This window comes from Meriones unguiculatus, chromosome 5, assembly GCF_030254825.1.
Source record: "Meriones unguiculatus strain TT.TT164.6M chromosome 5, Bangor_MerUng_6.1, whole genome shotgun sequence".
Lineage (NCBI taxonomy): Eukaryota > Metazoa > Chordata > Mammalia > Rodentia > Muridae > Meriones > Meriones unguiculatus.
Genome location: NC_083353.1, coordinates 7,290,413 through 7,310,794, shown reverse-complemented (window position 1 = coordinate 7,310,794; position 20,382 = coordinate 7,290,413). Strand labels below are relative to the sequence as shown.

At 39.8% G+C, this 20,382-nt stretch overlaps 1 protein-coding gene across 2 annotated transcripts in view; it reads right to left on the bottom strand.

Annotated features, from left to right (window-relative positions):
• The window catches only part of Ctnna2 (catenin alpha 2), a 1,157,068-nt gene extending 1,142,807 nt beyond the window's left edge, over window positions 1–14,261 (bottom strand). Inside the window, exon 1 of one of the 2 annotated variants that reach the window (XM_060383518.1) lies at window positions 14,002–14,261. The gene's annotated coding sequence lies outside the window, so the exon portion shown is untranslated. The remainder of the gene's footprint in view (window positions 1–14,001) is intronic. The other variant, XM_060383519.1, reaches the window with a different exon arrangement.
• Between the last annotated feature and the right edge of the window lie 6,121 nt (window positions 14,262–20,382).

Sequence of the window (20,382 nt, the reverse complement as noted above, 5' to 3'; positions counted from 1 at the left end):
AAGGGATCCAAGGGCAGACAACTGAGTGAGAGACAGCCCCTGCTCCTGCTGTTAGGGGTTCTACATGAAAACCAAGCCACACATCAGCTACACATGTGCAGGTGAGCTAGGTTTTTCCAATGCAAGTTCTCTGTCAACATGCTTTCTTATAGAACCCAAGACCACCAGCTCAGGGATGACCCCACCCACCAAGGGCTGGGCCCTCTCACCTCAAGATGTAGAGCCCTCCCTACATCTTGTCTTACAGCCCACCTCGTTCCCCTCACTTTGGGAAACCAATTGGTTACTGAGCTACCACAGGCTACATCTGAGTGGAGGTTCTAGGTTATATCCATACATGGTCCTTGGTTGAAAGTCAGTCTCAGAAGAGACCCTGTGCCCAGATATATTTGGTCCTTGTGGAGCTCCTATCCTTTCCCCATCAGACTAACTCCCCTTCTTTCTTATGATTCCCTGTACTCGGCCAAAGGTTTGGTCATGAGTCTTTGCTTTGAAAACATTGCTAGTTAGAGTCTTTCAGATGCGCTCAGTAGACTCCTGTCATACGTTCAATGCACATCCCATCTGTCTTTCTAAACGAGGATTGATCATCTTATCCCATGTCTGCTCTCTTGATTATCTTTTTTAGGTGTATAGATTTCATTATGTTTATCATATCTTATAGGTCTATATAAGTGAGTATATCCCATGTTTGTCTTTCTCCTTCTGGGATATTTCACTCAGAATGATCTTTTCTAGATCCCACCATTTGCCTGCAAATTTCATGATTTCCTCCTTTTTGATTGCTGAGTAGTATTCCATTGTGTAAAAATACCACAATTTCTGTACCCATTCCTCCGTTGATGGACATCTGGGTTGTTTCCAGGTTCTGGCTATTACAAATAAAGCTGCTATAAACATGGTTGAGCAAGTATCCCTTTTGTGTACTTGAACGAACTTTGGGTATATACCTAGCAGTGGTATAGCTGGGTCTTGAAGAAGCACTATTCCTAATTGTCTTAGAAAGCGCCAGATAGCTTTCAGGAACTCAATGACTGGCTCTTTGGTCTCCCCACCCCTGAAGGGAGGAGCAGTCCTGTTAGGCCACAGAGGAGGGCTTTGCAGCCAGTCCTGAAGATACCTGATAAAACAGGATCAGATGAATGGGGAGGAGGTCCCCCCTATCAGTGGACTTGGAAAGGGGCACGGTGGAGATGAGGGAAGGAGGGAGGGACTGGGAGGGAATGAGGGATCGGGACATGGCTGGGATACAGAGTTAGTAAAATGTAACTGATAAAAAAATAATAATAAAATAAAAAAATAAATAAAGGCATTTCCTCAATTCCTCCACTCAGATGACTTCAGCAAAACAAGCAAGCACAAATATGTACTGGAAATGTAGTTCAGTATTAGGGCCTCAGGTTTGACCACTAACGAGGGAGGAAAGAAAGGGGGAGGAAGGAAATAATAAAACATTAGCAATATGTATGAATAAAATCTAAACCAGATGAATAATTACACTTTTAAGCAATGAGTCCATTTTCTCAATTTGCCTAGTCAGTAAAAGTTTTTTTTATTTAATGTGGTCATTTAGGAGCCAGAGAGCCTATTGCTCTTACAGAGGACCCACACTGGATTCCCAGCACTCATGTCAGATGCTTCACAAATGTCTGTGACTCCTGATTCAAGGGTTGAACATCCTCTTCTAGCCTTGACTCACATGCACACACCCATAATAATACTTACACATACACATTGTCAAATAAATATTCCAAATACTTTATGTTAAGAAAATTACAAGAATACTACTAAAGTTAACCTTTCTTCTCAAGGTTGAAAAATATAGTCTTTAGACAAAAATAAATAAGTAAATAAGTAAAATAAAAAACAGTGATAGATGCAATGGAAGAACTGTCATTCACAGCAGCTCGAGTACACAAATGACTAAATAAGTCACCAGATAGTCAAAGAATACAGTTGTTTATAATTTTTTAAAAATCTACTATATTTAACATTTTCAAGATGAAGCAGATCATTGTTCAGTCAACTGGCTAGCAATTTAGAAAGGTGCTTTCAGACTCCTGGGAGCTACATACAAAACATCCTCCATAAACTATTCACAGAGAATTGCCAATCAGTATTTACAAGAGAGCACATACAGTATGCCTCATACAAAAAGGAGTTCTTAAGCAGAAAGATATGTGTATTAGTGTTCTGAGGTACTGTGTTCCCAACAGTTATCTAAAATTATTTTTTAAAGATACTGTTTGGACCAAGCATTTATCATATAAGGAGTACGTAATTTATACTAAATACATTTTAAGTCAATATTATCAGAAACTATATAGAAAAGAGTGTTTATTTTCATCTGTAAATATGCATTTGATCCATAACCTATTATCTCATATTTTACTATTATTATAAGTATGATTATTTTTACTAGAGTCAAGCCCACAGCCTCTTGAACACTGGGCAGGGGCTCTCCACAACTGAATATTAAATCCATACTTAGTTTCTTACCATAATATACAAAATGGTCACACAAATTGTTAAGAAAAAAAAATGTGAGAAAGAGAAAATTTTTGAAACAGAGAAGTATTTCAGCAAGGTGACTCAGTACTGAACCAGGTACAAAAACCAAGAAGCATGATCTCGTTTTCAGCACAAAGTCAGTAGAAACTGTGGAGGAACACTTTCATTTCCCCAGAGTAAAAACAGAGCAGCCTAGACACAAGATTGGAATAAACAGCACAAAATGACAAGGATCCCTTTCTGTGAAGAAAGCGATTCATGATCCTAAAAGATACAGGAACAAATACTGAAAACTAATGGGACCCTAACAGGGAGTTTTGATCAAAATTACCTTCAAGATACAATCAAAGTTAAAACACCAAGAATGCTGGTTTTGAAATTTAATAACTCTTGCACCATCATAGTCTGCTTTTTAAAGGAGTATAAAGGAACATATGAACTTTTAAAGAAAGAAAACTATTTGGATCTCACAACACACTCTATGCTATAGAGATGACAGCACTCTATTTTGATTTCCAGATGATAACAAAATTCTTTTTATCTAGAGAATATACATAAGTTGCACAAAGTGAAATCATATAAATGGTTAAACCTAAAAACACAGATACTGCTTCTACCAGAAACAGCCATAAGACCACTACACAGAAAATAATCAGACTGTCTGGAAACGACAGAACAAAAAAGTCATGTATAAGACATCTATCCCTCCCGTGTTCTTAAGGTAAAATTTATATGCGCACAACTATCTTGCATTTGCAGAGAGGTGTGGAATTTGGCATCGTCATATACACAGGTGGAACAGAATTTATATACTGTTTTCAGAGAAACCTGGCACTAACAATCGAAGTAGAAAGTACACACACTTCCTGAACTAGCAGTTGTAGTTAGCAGCATTAAAACAAAACGCGCTGGTCCATGTGGAAAGTAACACTGTAGAAAGATGTTTCATACAGCCTTGCCTAAAACAGCAAAAGAGAGCAACTGACTGTGGAACCACAGAGACTCAAGAACTCACGGAAGGCCCACACTGTACAGCAAATGACAGTGAAATATAATGATGGAGATAATTAGGTACAGATATAATGATATTTTCCTCTTAAGACACTTATTTCTGTTATATGTGTGTGTGTGTGTGTGTGTGTGTGTGTGTGTTGCTGAATGTATGCATGAAAACCACATGGATAAAATGTACTTGGAGGACAGAGAGGGTATCAGATCCCCTGGAACTGGGGTTATAGGTTTTTGTAAGCCACTTGATAAGAGTGCTGGGACTTGAACTCTTGACTTCTGGATGCACAATGTGACACATAGGTAAAGAGCATCACTTCAAATAAACAACCTTCTGTGCATGTTTGCTTGAGTGTGTGCCTGTGTGTGTGTTTGTATGCATGTGTTTAAAGATTTGCATACCTACTAATAAGCACATTCAACACAGATACTGGCTACCTATTAGACAGGTATTTCTGGAGTGGGTCCCTAAAGTCAATTTGTTGCCCGTGACATAGAACATACTAGAAGGCAAAGCATGCCACACATTTTATATCTGTATGTATTCAAAACTATAAATATAATTTCCAATAAATATGTTATCTCAAACATATGTAGAAGAATTTTTAACATGCCAGAGACTGATTAAATATATTTGGTTTCAAAATAAGACACTTGATGCAATTTAAGCAGTGTTTAAAAAAGATCTCACTGTGAGATGAACGGAATATGCTCATGCTGAGGTGACTAAAAATTTATCAACTATTCACTGGGTTGTTAGTCGAACTACAAATTTGTCTTGTTTTGCCTTTTCCATGAGGTTTCCTTTATTATTTTCTAGACAATAGGTAGTGCTACTGTATTAGTATCAAAGGTAAAACCTGTTCTTCTGAAAGAATGTATCTTTCAAAGAGTGTTTTACTCTTAAGATACCTCCACTACACAATGTGTCCACCTTTCTCCATTCCCAGCCTGTCTCCTCCCTAGCTCTCTCTTTTCAGCTGCTTTCTCAGCAGATATCAATCAGTGTCTTAGCCCTTTGTCTCTTGGATGTTGTTTTCCTATCTCTCCCTGATCAGCTACTCACTGATCCAATCGCCCTGCATGAACAGCTCTGCCCCAGTCCCCAGCCCAAAGCCGGACTGAAGGAAAAGTTTGTAACGTCAGGTCACCTTTTCTTCTCCACTCTTATTTCTATTATTGCAAAAGCGGAGTTTTCCTTGAGGGAAAGCCTAGGCTTCTGGGCCACTGCAGAGTGAGAAGGAAGTACCACACTCTCCTCTGTAGAATTAAGCTGCTCAAGTGAACAATTTATTTCTGTGTGTGGACTGCCAAGTTGTAAGATCAAACACCATATCCTATTCTTGTATGGATTCTGAGTTGATGTTTTTCACACACACACACTCACTGTTTTTCATAACTTATATTAAATTATTTGATGAATGACTGATTTATTTGAACTGAAACCTGTTCCATTTGTTCAAAGAAGGACAAGTTCAGAGACTTAATTCAACCAACCAGTATTAGTGAAGGGACTGTAATAGAAAAATGTTAGGGGAAAATAAGCTACAGTTTCTATCCATGAAAAACACCTTGAAATACAGTTCAAGAATAATTACTGTTTTGGCTTCACCCTGAACAAGCAAAACATGTAAACCTTCTTGCCTGAGGCCCTGCTTTCACAGATGGGCAAACTGCAATCAAGCTTGCTTGCCTGGATCCCAGACTATTGCCAACACTCACTTTCGCTTCCTACCCTTACACTGTGGGTCTTGCTTGTTTCATACAACTTGTCACCGTGTGCCTGCTTTCGACTATCCCCGGGTCTAAATTCCTTTCCAGATCAGGTTTGGGGCTAGGATTTTAATCTCTTCCTCCTGTTCCAGAGTACCCTCTGGTACTTGTTTTTGTCCATAAAATAATAAGGGATCTCCAAACACACAGGACGTTTTTGTTTCAGGCTCCTTCCAAAAAGCTGAGAAATCCACAGCAGCCTGTACATGCACTTTTAACAAATAACAAGGCTAGCTGGTCATTCACTTTCTTCTGCTCATCAGTCCTTCCATCGGTTTGCCCAGTGCTGAGCAGTCAGGAAAGAGAGCATGCTGCAGGAGTCTTCTGGCAGAAATCCCCTCATTTAGAGGCTACTGCTTACAGTCTGCTAGAAATGAGAGCAGCTGTCATAGCCCTGGCTGCGCACGAGGTCAACACCCAGTGAGGCCAGAGCAGCAGGCCAGCTAAGAGCTGAACACACTTCTACACCTAACACCCACCCAACTGATATGTGGCCACTTTCAGGAACCTTTCAAATGCACCTATTTCCCTGAGGGAACAGGTTATACACTACTGCCTTTCAAAGTGCATTAATGAGCTAATACACACACAACCACCATCAGCTTTGCTAACTTTTTCAAAGAAATAACCTTAGACACGAAGGGACAGAGTTTAGGGTTGTTTTAACTTAAAGATTCTGTGAGTAAGTCTGTCACAAGTTTTTATATAAAAGTGTCTATATGCTTTTTATTTTTCTTAGTCATGTAATAAAAGCACATTCAAACTACATTTTCCAAAGTATTTATTACATTGTCACCAGTCATGTGCAAGTACTGTACATTCTCCTGTACACTTGATGTTGTCAATTTTCAAAATTTAGAAACTTCATGATTAATGTCATGCCATCACATGTCAAGGTATTATTTTATTTTCAGTTATGTGTGCATGTATGCACAGGAGCCCATGGGCCTGTGTAGCGGCAGATTCCCTGGAGCTAGAGTTATAGGCATTTGGGTCCTCTGCAAGAGAAGCAAGTGTTTTTAATTATTGTGCCACTCCTTAGAGCCACTCTGTTGTTGTTTTTAATTTACATTTTTTGTGTGAGTAAAATAATTAAACACCTAACCTGCAGACATGGTTTAGTGGCTGAAGAACCCACTGCACACATCTGAGGAGGGGAGACTTTGTCCCCTAGCACTCACATAACTGCTGTGCAGAAAGAGTGGGCAGTTGTAATCTCAGCAAACCAAAGTAAGCAACAGGGGTTCACTTGTCAAGCTAGCTACCAGGATTATCCCAAATTGGTGAGATTTAGGCTTAGCAGGAGACTCTGCCTCAATTAGAAAGATCACACAGGACCTAAGAACACGCCTAAAGTCAAGTTCTGATCTCTACACATACACAACACACTCAAGAGCACACATGTTCATTTGTGAGTCTTCTCATGTGCAATACATCTTCAGATACTTTGTTAGCTCCTCCCGTCAGATCTTTGTCCTCTTAGTGAGGAGCCAGCATTCTATCTGCCATCTTCATACAGTCCCCTAACACATACTCCAGAGAAAGACATACACAGATCCAGGACAGGTTGTGTGTCTTGAAGAACTGAAATGCTGCCATTTAATTTTGATAAATATTAACATAGCTTCAAATTTAACAATTAGTGTTTCTTTGGCATAAAAAAAAATCTTTGCCTAGTTCAAAAATCACACATACACACAAACACACACACAATTCGCCCATATTTCCATTTTGGAAATGCACGTAGCCAAACTCGTAAACAAATCCCCGATGACGTGCTCAATAGGTTTAGATTTTGTGCTTCAACCTACATCAGTTTCTAGAACAGTAAACTCTGAAGAACAGAGACAAAGGCCAAGCTGGCCCATGAAGAAGGAATTGATTTTTATGTTGAGTGAAGAGACAGTATACATCCAAGTCTACAAGCAATTTGCTTAAATAAATCAGATGTCTCAATTGTAACATAAAATACATCTCAAAAACAAAAAAGTGTATCAGTACCAAAGCTGTGCGTGTGTGTGTGTGCGTGTGTGTGTGCGTGTGTGTGTGTGCGTGTGTGTGTGGTGTGTTCCCGTGCGTGTGTGCCCCCACATGCACATGTGCAAACTTGTATTTGTGAGAGTGTCATCAGAGGTTTTCTGCTAAAATTAGTGTATGCACGTTTTCCATATAATGAAAAAAAATTATTTTAAAAGTTTTGTGAGTTCAATCCCTGGGATCTACTTGATAGAAGGAGAGAAAAGACTCCAGTAAAGTGTCTTCTAATATCCACACATATGCCACGATTGAGATTACATTCACTTATCATCCAGGCTTTAGTTTTTCAAAGCTGTTTATTGAATTACATATGTATCCTCAAACATGCATGTATCTAAGCCAAGAAGATAAGGAGAATGTTTGCTATGCAAGTTCACACCTGCATTGAGCTCTGTCACCCAGGTAAAGCATGGAAGCCTGTGTCTGTAATCTCAGAGCTCTGACTGAGAGATGGGGGTTTCAGAAAGGAAAATCACAACAGACAATCCAGTTTCACAGTGGTGGACCAGGACTGACAACCAAGGTTGACTTTTAACCTTCATATGTAAGCCATGGTACACGACCATACTCACATGCACACACACACAAGCACACACACACACACACACAGGAGCATAAACACACAAACACCTTGCACACATTTGCAGATACAGAAAAGATAATTTTAAATTCTATATATTTGTATTAAAAACAAATAAAACATAGGTTCTACTATTATGACTGCAAAAATGTAAGAAACCCCTAACTGAACAGAACTTATAAATTTCATAAACCAATAGACAAAATTAGTCCAATTTTGTCATTTTTACTCAATCTTTCCATTTGTTAACCATCTTTAGCTGGTAGGGAAAACAATTATGTTTCCCATATGAAAATTCCTATTGTCAATACACATGAAAATACACATGAGGTAAGAGCTGTGTTTATGGATCAAAACCTTCAAATCAAAAGGAGAAATAATATCCCTTTTCACAGTAAAAACCTGGAATTTTGTACAAAATGATACTATTACTAAGCAATGATTTCAAGGAAGTTTTAAAATTCATATTTGTTGTTGTGTTCAAACTCAAGTTAAAGGCAAAAATCATACCAGGAAACTGAAAATAGCCAACTTGTTTTTCAAAATAATCTGTTGCTTAAATGCAAAAAAACAAGTAAGGATGACACAAATGAAATGTTTTATTTAGGCTGTGGAATCTTTCAAGCATCTGAACACAGAGAATGAATTCCAAGTAGAAAATAAAAACTCCACTTCTCTAAACAAGTCATCCATGCCATCGCCTCTAGGACCCAGAGCACTGTGGAAGTGAGGGTCAGCAGGGTATTAAAGCTGGAAAAGAGGAAAGGCTGTTGAATGTCAGTCTTTAGACCACATACAGCCATCATCAACATTAACTCTCATCTGTCATTACCTGCACTGGACCTACACAAGACCTGCATCATCACCAACAGTCAAGAAAGACAGAGAGCCCGCCTACGCTGTACCTGATGAGCCCAAGAGGTTCAATGGATTCTTCTAGACCTATTGTCACATACAGAGTTCTGGTTAATCTCAGTGTTCCACAAACAAAACAAACAGAATATTGATAGATATTTGTGGGGAAAAAAAGGAGGAGAGGTGTGATTAAGAGGTAGGGGTGGTCTGATGCTCTTTGGGTGGATGACACCTAAATGAACATCAGTACAAAGTCCCAATTTATTTCTAATATCAGAGATCAGACCTCTACTCTTGCCTGATGCGTCTAAAACAAAAAGGGGGAACTGTAGAGAGCTGCGGAATGCTATGCCTTAAAGATGGAGCTGGTTTCTGCCTTCCACCTTCCCGATGGTGAGTGCTCTCTGTCACGAACAATTCCACATTTGGCTAAGGCTGAGGATCTGGCTTGCTTCCATGTATGTGGACCTATCTGCATTGCCCACGTGGCACGCCTGGGTTGGCTACCCAGAGGCTATTTAAGCTGTGGGCTGGCTTTCCCCAGGGTCCGAGGATTGTTCAAGGTTCCTGAATAAACTGCATTGAAAAAAAAAAAAAAGAGGTAGGGGTGACAGTGCACCTTATATGTGTGAAAGATGACAATGATGGAGATAAATATTTTTAAATTTTCCAGTTTATATGTTGTATTCATTTTTGGAAATATGCACTTGATTATGACTAATATAACTTATAACTTAAGCTAAGATCAATTTTGTGAATCATTAAAACCATAAAAACAAATACAAAGAGAACTTTTTCCTGCTCAGGAGAAAGCAATGAAGTTGTGTGCACCCAATAAAAACTGATTACACATAAACACTAAAAGCACTGCTACTTTGAATGTTCTTGCAGAGAGAAAGAACTTTCTGGAAATGCATTCTCAGAAGAAGAAATTCAGTTTCTATCACTCCCATTGTCAGATGGGAAAGTTCCACAAGGTAGTTTACAAACCTCCACTAAAATTGAAGGCTGACCAACAGATGTTTTGTCTGTGAACATCTGATCCTCCATCGTGTGCGTATATTTAACCTGATTAGGCCAAGTTCCAGACAGATCTTCCTGTTGTCACCACATGTAAAAAATGAGACATCTAAAAAGCATACTCTTTCTTGAAATTAGTAAAGATTTTGCATCCCCATAAAAGCGGAAATTAGTAATTAGGTAACGAATGAGTAAAATATAAAGCTCCAAGAAATATAATTACTTCAAGAAGTATGTCTTTGTATATGTTAAATAAAATTTATCTTTGCAAAGATAATGTCCTGGAACACCCATGGATCAGGAAAAGCAAGAGGAGATATGATAACGACAGTATTAAAGCACAGTTCTGCTAGGCCACAGAGGAGGACTTCGCAGCCAGCCCTGAAGATACCTGGTAAAACAGGGCCAGATGAAAGGGGAGGAGGTCCTCCCCAATCCATGGACTTGGAAAGGGGCAGGGAGAAGCTGAGGGAGAGAGGGTGGGATTGGGACGGAATAAGGGAGCAGGATACAGCTGGGATACAGAGTTAATAAAATGTAACTAATAATAATAAACAATAAAAAATAAACCATTATTGTCTAGCAGAAATCAAATGTTTCCTCAGCTCACAATTTAAGGAAAAACCTTAAAAAGAATATTGTGACTCTTCTTCTGGCACAGACTTTGGATTCTGTGTCTTGTGATAGGATGGACTACTAGATGTAGTAAGACATGGAAATGAAATTAAAATCAGATAGTCAGTAACTGAATATATAGTGAGAAAGTGGATCCCAAAGTACAATCAATTAATTTATCTGTCTTTCATAGAACATACTATGTAAACATGTTCAACACCTTTGAAAGTATTCCCCAGTTTAACTAATAGTCCAGAAAATGAATAGTCTTATTGCTATTCTTCCTATCACACTGGGCTTTATCCTCCATCTCTGCTTTGACTCCAGCTGTGGTACCCACACTATTTGACATTCTTCTTTGGGATCTCCACATAAACCTGGGTGTTCCTACTAAATAAAACATTTTTCCCAGTCACAGAAACATCTGTCTACTTCATAACGACTGTCATACTTCTTTTCCATTCTAGAAGTGCATAATTCTATATACTATGTTGAAATGCTTTAAAACCTATCCTCCTAATTCAAATAATGGTAATAAAAACGTATTTTGCTCCAAGTTGTATACTAAACAGACTTAAACTCTAAGCAAACTCCAGGAATCGTAATCTCATATCATTAATGAATCAAGTTTTTAAGTATCAGGTAAAAGACACAGTGTTCTTAAGCAAGAGAAGATGAACTCACATTGGAAGCTCCTAGCCTTTCGCAGCTGTGATACTGGACCTCACACAAATACCTTTTATCTTCAACTAACCTACAAACTGAGGCCAAAGACGGTGTCTTTTTCTTCTTTCCACTTCCTTCTATAGATCACACTGTTCAGCATTAACTTGCAAGTGTGTTAAGAGTGTGAAGGGTGGGAGGGACTGAAAATATATTCAGAATACTTCCTGTGGGGGTCAACAGCATGTTCTATGAGGTCTCCATTTGCGTCCTAAAGGCCTGTGCAATTATACACAGATATTCTGGAAATAAAATTCTTAGGAAGTCAGTGCATGTATTCAAATGTGTTTGTTAGTTATTGTAACAAGCTGCTTTTCTGTTGTTTGTGTTTTCTTTCATGGGTGCTGTGGAACAAGCCAGGGGCCAGGATCATGCTGGGCAAACTAACACTGAGCTATACCCCAGCTACATCAAATTGCATTTTTATGCATTTATTCCTTTTCTAGTTCATCTTTTATTCATTTCACTCATCTACTCTCCTAAGATATTGTCATAAACAAAATATTTCAATTTCTATTTCTTTAATAACTTCACTATTCTTTCTTAGTATTGCTGAATATTTATAAACAAGAGTCAGATAAAATATGCCTTTCTTTTCATAGTGAGCACTGTATTCTTATCAGAGATACTCCCTCATCATTCTGAGCTGGAAAACTGCAACATAGAAAAAGCAGGCTGATGAGGGACTGCTCATCCCACACTCAAAACTCCACAAAGCAAGTGTAAAAGGTTGGCAGACAGATGGCATTTGAAAGTAAGTTAGAACCAAACAAACTTACTATTCCCATGTATGATTTCCATGAGATCCTTTCACTGGCTGGCTGAAACTTTGGACAAGGAAGGAAACAGAAACAGCATAAAAGAAACACCTGTGTGAAATTCACTGTCACCTAATATAACCATTCAACACACACAGTTGACCACAATTCTACCTGGAGACATTAGTAACTGATACTTCAACCAAGCTTCTGCCACATGGATGATAAACCTGCCAAGCCATGAAAGAGGCTGCATTCCTCCAGGGGAAGGTGAAAAGGGAGGCCTCTCTTGTTTCTAATACCATACACTTCCCAAACACTAATCCACATGACTGTCAGTATTAGCTGTTAGTCAGGTCTGCACTCTGTCACTCCAGAAGGCAATTCTCTTCATCTCCGCTCCTACTTTACAGTCACATAAAATGCAAAAGTGCCGATAACACCACTGGGGTGTCATCATAATTTCCGTAAGAGGAATAAATCCATGGCTTGCCCCATACTACACTTATTGACCGGCAACTTCAATGAATCCAGTTTTGGTTCCTCTGCACAAACTGCTTATACATAAAAATTTACCTGATTTAAAGTTAAGGTTGAGGAAAGTGTTAATATTCAGAGGAATTCCAGTAGAACAAAATATAGGCCTTTCATTTTTTAGTATGTTTTTATGCACACAGGTGGACCTCCTGAGATGATACACTGAACCAGCATTGCTGTCCCACTCTAAGTAAATCTTTTAGAATCAACATTTGCTAACAGGCCATACTTGATACAGGCTGAAATGGGCTGAGGTGATGATAAAGACAACCATGTCAAATACAAGATTCCGTGCAAGTAAATGTTGAAAAATTGACTGAAATTTTAAAATTCTTAAGAATGATTTCCCCCAGAGGTAATTCAACTTTTCCATGAGTGTAAACCTAGGAATGGACACAGTCACTCAGAACGTTTTTCTTCAAATATCAGGATTCCATAAGGTGGCTGAGAAGTACTGAGGGTGCCTGGGCCGAATGGAGTCACACAGCTAAAGCTATCAAAATGCTATTCTTACAAGATGGGAGCACAAAGCTTCATGCTTCCGCAGCTGTCTAGCCATTCTCAGTGTCCTGAAGTTAACCAGGGACGTACAAAGTCTATCTTCCTATTTCCTCAAACCAAGTTCCCCGGGTGTTTTGCATGCCGAGGAAAACACAATGTGTAACTCGCGGGCATTAAAGTTGAGAGAGTTTCTGTCTGGGAAGTAGTGACAGAGCCAAGGACACACAGGTTCAAATCCAAGCTGAATATTAGGCGGGTGGTTTGAAAATGTCAATCCAGAAAGGCCTAGGGGAAAGGATTCAGGCTTCCGTGGCTGCCAACCTTCCTCTCCCCTCCCCTCTTTCTCTCTTGTTCCCTTCCAGGCTTCCCTTTCCTTGCGGTTTCTCATGGAGACGACAATCAAAGCAGAGAAAGCTGGGTTTCAAATTAGTGTGATACACACTGGGAATGTGTAATCCCCAAGAGGTAAAAAAGAAAGGAAGAAACTGTTGAAGAGGGGAGTGGGGGACTGTTGGAAACATCTAAGTGACAACCTCCCCACCCCCACCCTTTATAGCACATATCCATAGATTGTTCCTGGACTCTCTTTCTTCCAGTTCCCAGTACTCTATCCAACTTGACCCTTAATCCTGACAATGTAAAGAACTGCAGAGCATCCTCTGAGAGAGCGTGCCTCTCTTGGTACATGAAACCAATTTTCCAGAAGCCCCTGAATCCAGACAGTTGTAAGCAGGCAAGGATGCTCCCACCATCCCACCCACCAGGAAGTGGATGAGGTTAGAAAGGGGGAAAAAGAGATGAAGAGAAGAGAGATAAAAAGCATGCAAAGATGAGCTGGAGGGTGAGTGGTAGGAAGGAAGACGGGGAAGAAAGAAGGGGTGGGAGAAGTAGGGCTGTGCGAGAGAAGAAAGGGATGAAAGAAAGGCTGGAAGGGAGAAAGGAGCGGAGAGGAGAGAGGGATGTTGGGAAGGGTGAGGGCGGGAGGGCTGGGGAGCGGGAGGGAGGGGAGGACGGAGAGGATGGGAGGGAGACAGGGAGGGAGGGAGGCAGGCAAGGATGGAGGATGCTCTGCCCGGGACTCACCTCTGTGGGTCGGTGGGAGTTTCTCGCCTCCTCCTCTTCTTCCTCTGTCTGCAGCAGCTGGCGTGGAATGACAGAAGCGGCTGGAGAGACGGTGGTGGGGACTAGGGCAGCTGCTGCAGCTGCTTCTGGCCGAGGTGCGGTGCCGCCCGCTCCGCCCGGGTCTCCGCCTCACTCAGGGCTGCCAGCAAAGCCGCTCCCCCCTCCCCCCGCCCGCCCCGCGTCCTGCCCAAGCGAGCGGCACCGGCCCGGATCGCCGCTAGGGGAGGCGCCCAGTGCGCACGCGCGGCCGCTCACTTGCTCGCTCGCGCGTGCCCGCGACTCGCCCGGGCTAGCAAAGGATGGGCACGCGGGCGCGCCACCCGGGAGCGCCCGAGGGGAGGGACTGGAGAAAGGCGCCACAGAGGGCGCAGGTGCCGTCTCCATGGCAATGGCGTTACTCTCTGGGCGGAGACCTGGCACTTGGTGCGGCCCGCGGGGAGTGGCTGGGCTCCTGAATGATCTGCATAGGTGATGCAGGGTTGGATGGGGTTGCACACTCAGAAAGACCGGACCACGTGGCCGGAGGAGACCAGGACCCCTGTGCAGCAGAGGTAGACCTGGAGCCCCGAATGCAGGAGAACCTGGAAGAGGATAGGACTGTAGAGAAAACAGGGCTGTGGCCATTTAACAAGCCTCTGTGGACACCGTTTCCGGGAAGGCATTGCAGTTGCTTGAATTGAACACTCTAGGAATGTTGACGAATCAAAAATACTTAAGGTCACTCTCTGTCTTCCTAGGGGTTACATGACTTGGGAACATGCTTAGAAACATGTGTGCCTTTCTAACAAGAAGTACTGGGAGCTTGGTGATGGGGCTAACTGTGAGACAGGCTTAGAGGCAAAAACATGCTTAGAGGCTATATCGAGCGAGAAGCCTAAGTAACAACTGTCTTTGTTCAATCACTGTGCCGAATGACAAGTTTGGCTTTGTCTGTACTACATCAAAGCAGAAAAAGTGGAAGGAGGTTTATGGTAACTTGGATTGCAGCTGACACTTATTCCATCTGAAATCCTCTTCCACAGCCATTGAATCTTTTGTACATGACATACTTAGATGACCCTGTATCACTGGGTACATGCATTCCTAATGCCCTTTCATCCTTGGCTGTGTCTATGATATCTTCACCCACTATTGCTCTTAAAGTTCCCCTTTGCAATTGTTCGGAAATTACTCAACTGTCCTACTATCTCTAGGCAGCCTGTGTATGTTCCTTTACCTTTCTTTCCCAATGTCTCCTTGACTTTGTTTTCCGTTCTCATAACCGCTTAATCACCTTTAAAATATCTATGGGAAGTGCTCTGTGTCACCAAATGCAAGCTAAAGAGGAGAGCTAACAACGTTTTCTAAACATCCTTGTCAAACAATGGTGCTTCAGGACCACGGACAGTAGCAGCGCCAGCCCAACAAGCTTTCTTCCCTCACAGTCTTTTGCTTGCTCTCAGCCTATAGAAACTGGAGAAATACTCTTAAGAAGGTGAGGGGGTTCGGGAATAGGAAAATAAACAAATGAAAATAGATCAACTTACCAGGTAAAATAAATACTTACATACAGAATTTGTGCTAAAATATATGACGCCGTGAGTTGGACAAGACTGGAGGCTGGCCTTTAACTAGAGTTTGAAGAAATCTTGGTTTAGATCAAGCTCCTGCAAAATCTTGTAGTGGGGAGCTGCCTAAAGTCCGGATAGTGAGGTATTTGGCCTCTCCTATGCTTTCAAAATGCACCAGACCGTTGTCTGTCAGTTAGACTGCCTAAATAAATTATTTGGGCAATACACAATCATTTGCACAATCAGGCAAATGAAAGCTCATATTTTTGCTTCCTACATTCAAGAAATTTAATAACTCATTTATATGTTGAATGAAGGAAAGCCTTCCTGTCTATTCATATTGAAAATCCAAACAGAACACTAATTTAGTCATATATTCTCAAATAATAACATAAACATAATATGTCATATCATATCTATCATTGGATTCTACAAAGCTATCATTTTGTCTTTTCCATTTATTTTTATTTCTTTTGCTGGTAGCTGGTATTTATACATATTTGATTTTTCTTCATTCAAACTGTTGCCCATATACAGAGTCCTCAGAAAAACACCAGCCTTCCTCTTGCCCCATTCATACTAAATATGAATGCCAAAATAAATAACAAAGAGTATTGTTAGATGTATACTTTTATGTTCAAATGGGAAACTCTCATATAAATTAAGGATAATTTTATCTGCAATGATCTGACATCTAGATTTTTAGAAAAGACTCAAAAACAACATTGACAGTTCTAAGTAAAATTACACCTAGAGCTTATACATTTAAATGTCAGATCTCTGTAGAATGGAGCCCTTATTCAGTCTGTCAGCTTTGGAGATTTGTTTCTGTGACGTTACCTTGAGAAATTTCTCTTTGTAATACGGTTTCTAGCTTAGATTCACAGCAAAACTGGATAAAGGGAAGAATGCCTGTAAATCACTTTCAGCCTTAGAGTCACCTTCCTTCCACTATGACCCATCATTATCTCCCAAGTCCTGAATTTATAGTAAAGTTTCTTCTTGGTTTGTTGTGCCCATTGGATATTACAAACAATGTAATTACATGTATCATAAGCCATAGTATCATAAAAAATTATTTTACTGCCCTAAAAAATCTTCAGTGCTCTGTCTTTCCATTCCTTTCTCCTTTCAATCCCTGATGGCCATTTGTCTTTTGTTATGATTTATTTTTATCATTTTAAATTATGTATATATGTAGAGGTGCCCATATATGCATGTGTTTGGGGGAGCTAGGAGAGGGTGTTAGGTCCCTTGATTTGGAGATAAGGCAGTTATGATCTATACAGTGTGGGTGCTGGGAACTGAGCTCAGGTCTTCTTCAAGAAAACTACACTCTTTGTCACTGAGCCATTTATATACATGCCCATCTCTTTGTCTTTTTACTCTATGCACAGTTTCACTTCCCCCCTCCTTGAGATGTCCCATTAGTGGAGTCATACTGTAATTTCTCAGACCCTTTTATTTGGTAATATATATGTTCACACATGTACACATGTGTGTAATACATATATAATACATATATATTCATACATATATATGTATGCATATATGGAAGATTCCCTCACTCACCAGACAACCCATGAATAGTTTCTTTTCTTGATGACAATTTCCTCTTTCACACCAAATGATAATCCATTAGGACTGGGTGGGTCAAGATTTACCCATTCACTTAGTGAAGAACATCGTAGTTGATTCTAATTTTGGAGAAGCACAGAGAAAGCTACCGTGGCAATTTCAACTTTAAAAACCTATAAGCCAGGCTCCACCAACTAACTACGTGTCAGTTGTGCTCTTTATATGTCTCCATTATTGTTGGATATCTGTCACCAGTTTTATACTATTGTTTAAAAGATAACTTAGCAATGAAATTCTCACTTATTTTTTTAGACTTAAGCCTTCTAAAATAACTATCCCTACAATTCTTATTTTCTCTGACCAGTCCACACAAAATATTAATTCTATATAATTTTTTTCACACACAATTATTATTGATACTCTTAAGCAAACATATGATGTTTAAAAATAAACCTATTAAGTGACATATTTGTAAGTAAGAATAAGAGAGTCTGTCTGTGTAAGATGTCTTTCTTTTTCAAGTTGGCACATTTTATCAGCATGTAGCATCATTTTGCATTTTCATGTAGAAATTATATTAAAGCACAGAGACCATTTAAGGGAACTACATTATCAATAGTGTTCCCCATACATACTTGACCAAGGAATCTTCTCCTTCGAAGCATCTTTCCTGAAAAAAATTTTACTGGACATGCTTCAGAAAAAGGAAGCCTTTGTTTTCACTTACTATGCTGTTCTAACTGCTTTGTTTCTTTCTTGATTAAAAAGTAATCTGATCCCCAATTGCTATTGTTATCTTTATCAAAGAATGATATCACAATTGGAGAGATGGTATATAAAACTCTTGAAATAAAAGCATGGCAACTGGAGTTCAGAGTCCCATAGACCACAAACAAACAAAAAAAAAAAAAAAAAAAAAAAAAAAAAACAAACCAAAAGGAACCAAGAAACAAAAACAAAAAACAAAACAACAAAAACAAATAGGTGAGCATGGTGGGCTGTTACCAGTTATCCCAGATTTCAGGCAACAAACACAAGGATACTTTGAAGCAAGCTGGCTGCCCAGACTAGTCAGTAGCCCAGCTCTGGGTTTAGTGAGAGCCCTTGCTTTACCTCTGTAAATAAAGTAGAAAGTGACAGAGGAAAGCACCTGTCAACCTCTGGCCTCAACACACACACACACACACACACACACACACACACACACAGAAATTATTTTATAATAAAGATATTGTGTTTTACTGATGACCCTTTCCTTTACTGATGAGCCTCTTTATTTTACAGATTGAGAAGCTGAGACTGAGCATTATCCTCCCCACCCTCACCCCAGCCATCACAGAACAAGTCACTTGCCACATACACTTCAAGCACCAGGTGGTGGTAAAGTAGCAAGCAACCCCAGTGCCCAAAGCTTTTCCTTATAATTCCACCACCTGTACAGTGGTTCTGAGACCTAAGCAAACTCAACATTGACTGTACACATCTGGAATCTAGTTTATCTTTATTATAGAGAGAAAGAAAACAATCAATTGATCTGACTCAGATTGACTTCTATATTGGACCCAAAATAATCACACAAATCAAAGTGTTACAAAACGGAAAAACAACCATAATTCCAGAACACAAGCAACTTGAAATATTTGGCTGACTTCCACATGAACACCGACTGTCCTGAGTGACAGTTTATAGCATTCTCTACATGAGTTTTGATTACCAAATATGATTGGAAAATACATAATCATAATCAATGTCATTTACAGATTATTTACTAGTGTTGCGAACTGGAGAAAGTGCTTTCCACCTACTAAGGCACAAAATGAATAGGATCTTTGACAGCTTTAGGATACAGAATTTAAAACACATGGTGCTTTTTAATCAAGGTTGGATCCAAAGCAGGACATTAAAAGTAGCCATCATATTGATGGTGTGGGGGATAATGCTTGTATCAGAGCATTGAGCAGACTAGTGATAGTGGTGGGTTACTAGTCCATATATTTGGGATGCAGATTCCACAATGTTTTTCTCAAAACTCTACTTCATCCTTGCCAATGGAGGAAAAACACCTTCTTCAGTGAACCAAAGCACTGGGTTTTTACTTAAGCTTGGACGTGGTAAATAAAGATTTATCTTTAACATGTGCACCAAGATATTTTGAAAAGAAGTTTTAGTGATTTAAGAAGACAGTAATAAATGCCCATGAAAGATATAAGCTACCTGTGTCAATACAGGTGATGACCTCCTAGCTATGGAAACATCTTCCCTCTGAGCATAAATGGACATCTACACGTGTTTCTTTTCTGTCAAGTTTCTTTAACAACATTATTTTCTGATTTAAAAATAGAGGCCACTGAACAAGCAAATCTCTAATACGATAAAGTCTAGATTTTTGGTTTCTGCTGACATTGTTTTTATTTTCACAATCTTTCTGAATTTCATCTCAAACCTTTTCAAGAAACAGACATTGAAAAGCTCCGACACCTTGTTCTATTCATCCATTCATGAAAGTTTTGACACTTGCCTATTGAATTACAATCTAAATTCTCAGTGTTGACTATTTTGATTAAAACAAAGAAAACAAGCCGTGCCATTGGGTGGTATCATTTTTATTAAAAGAAACTGACAGTGAACAAGGTAGGTGCAATATGGAGGGATGAAAACATGTAGAATACATGGCAGATAGCCTCTCCAGTACGCATGCATATCTGTTCTCATGCATGCAACATCTACCATTTGACCTATAAGCTTCAAGCTGAGGTCACTCTGACCATGTCTCCACAATAAAACATTATCTAAGGAGGTTCCAAGCACCTTGTATTACATATTTGTTCAGAAAATCAGTCCTCATCTCATGACCACATTTAACTCTCTGACTAGGACTTGATATTCGGTGGAATTTGGGCACACAATGGAGAATGATAACTTTTTGCTGGCTTCTGAGAAACAATTTTTCTTTAAAGACTGCTAATATAAGAACTAGCCACTTTCCTTTGGGTCTTAATGGCATGTGGGTGTAAAAACAAGGAAGTGACTCAGTCATTTTATGGTTGTACCTTGCCAGATCCAGGCAGTAAAAACTAAACCACTGTCTCTGGACACAGAAAACAAACAGCATTCAGTGCAGTGCTGGGAGTGTGGGAAGGTGGAAGAAGTGAAAGAGGAAGATGCAGATCCAAATGAAGATGAGGAATTCTTGGAAGCATGTAGTCCTGCTCAA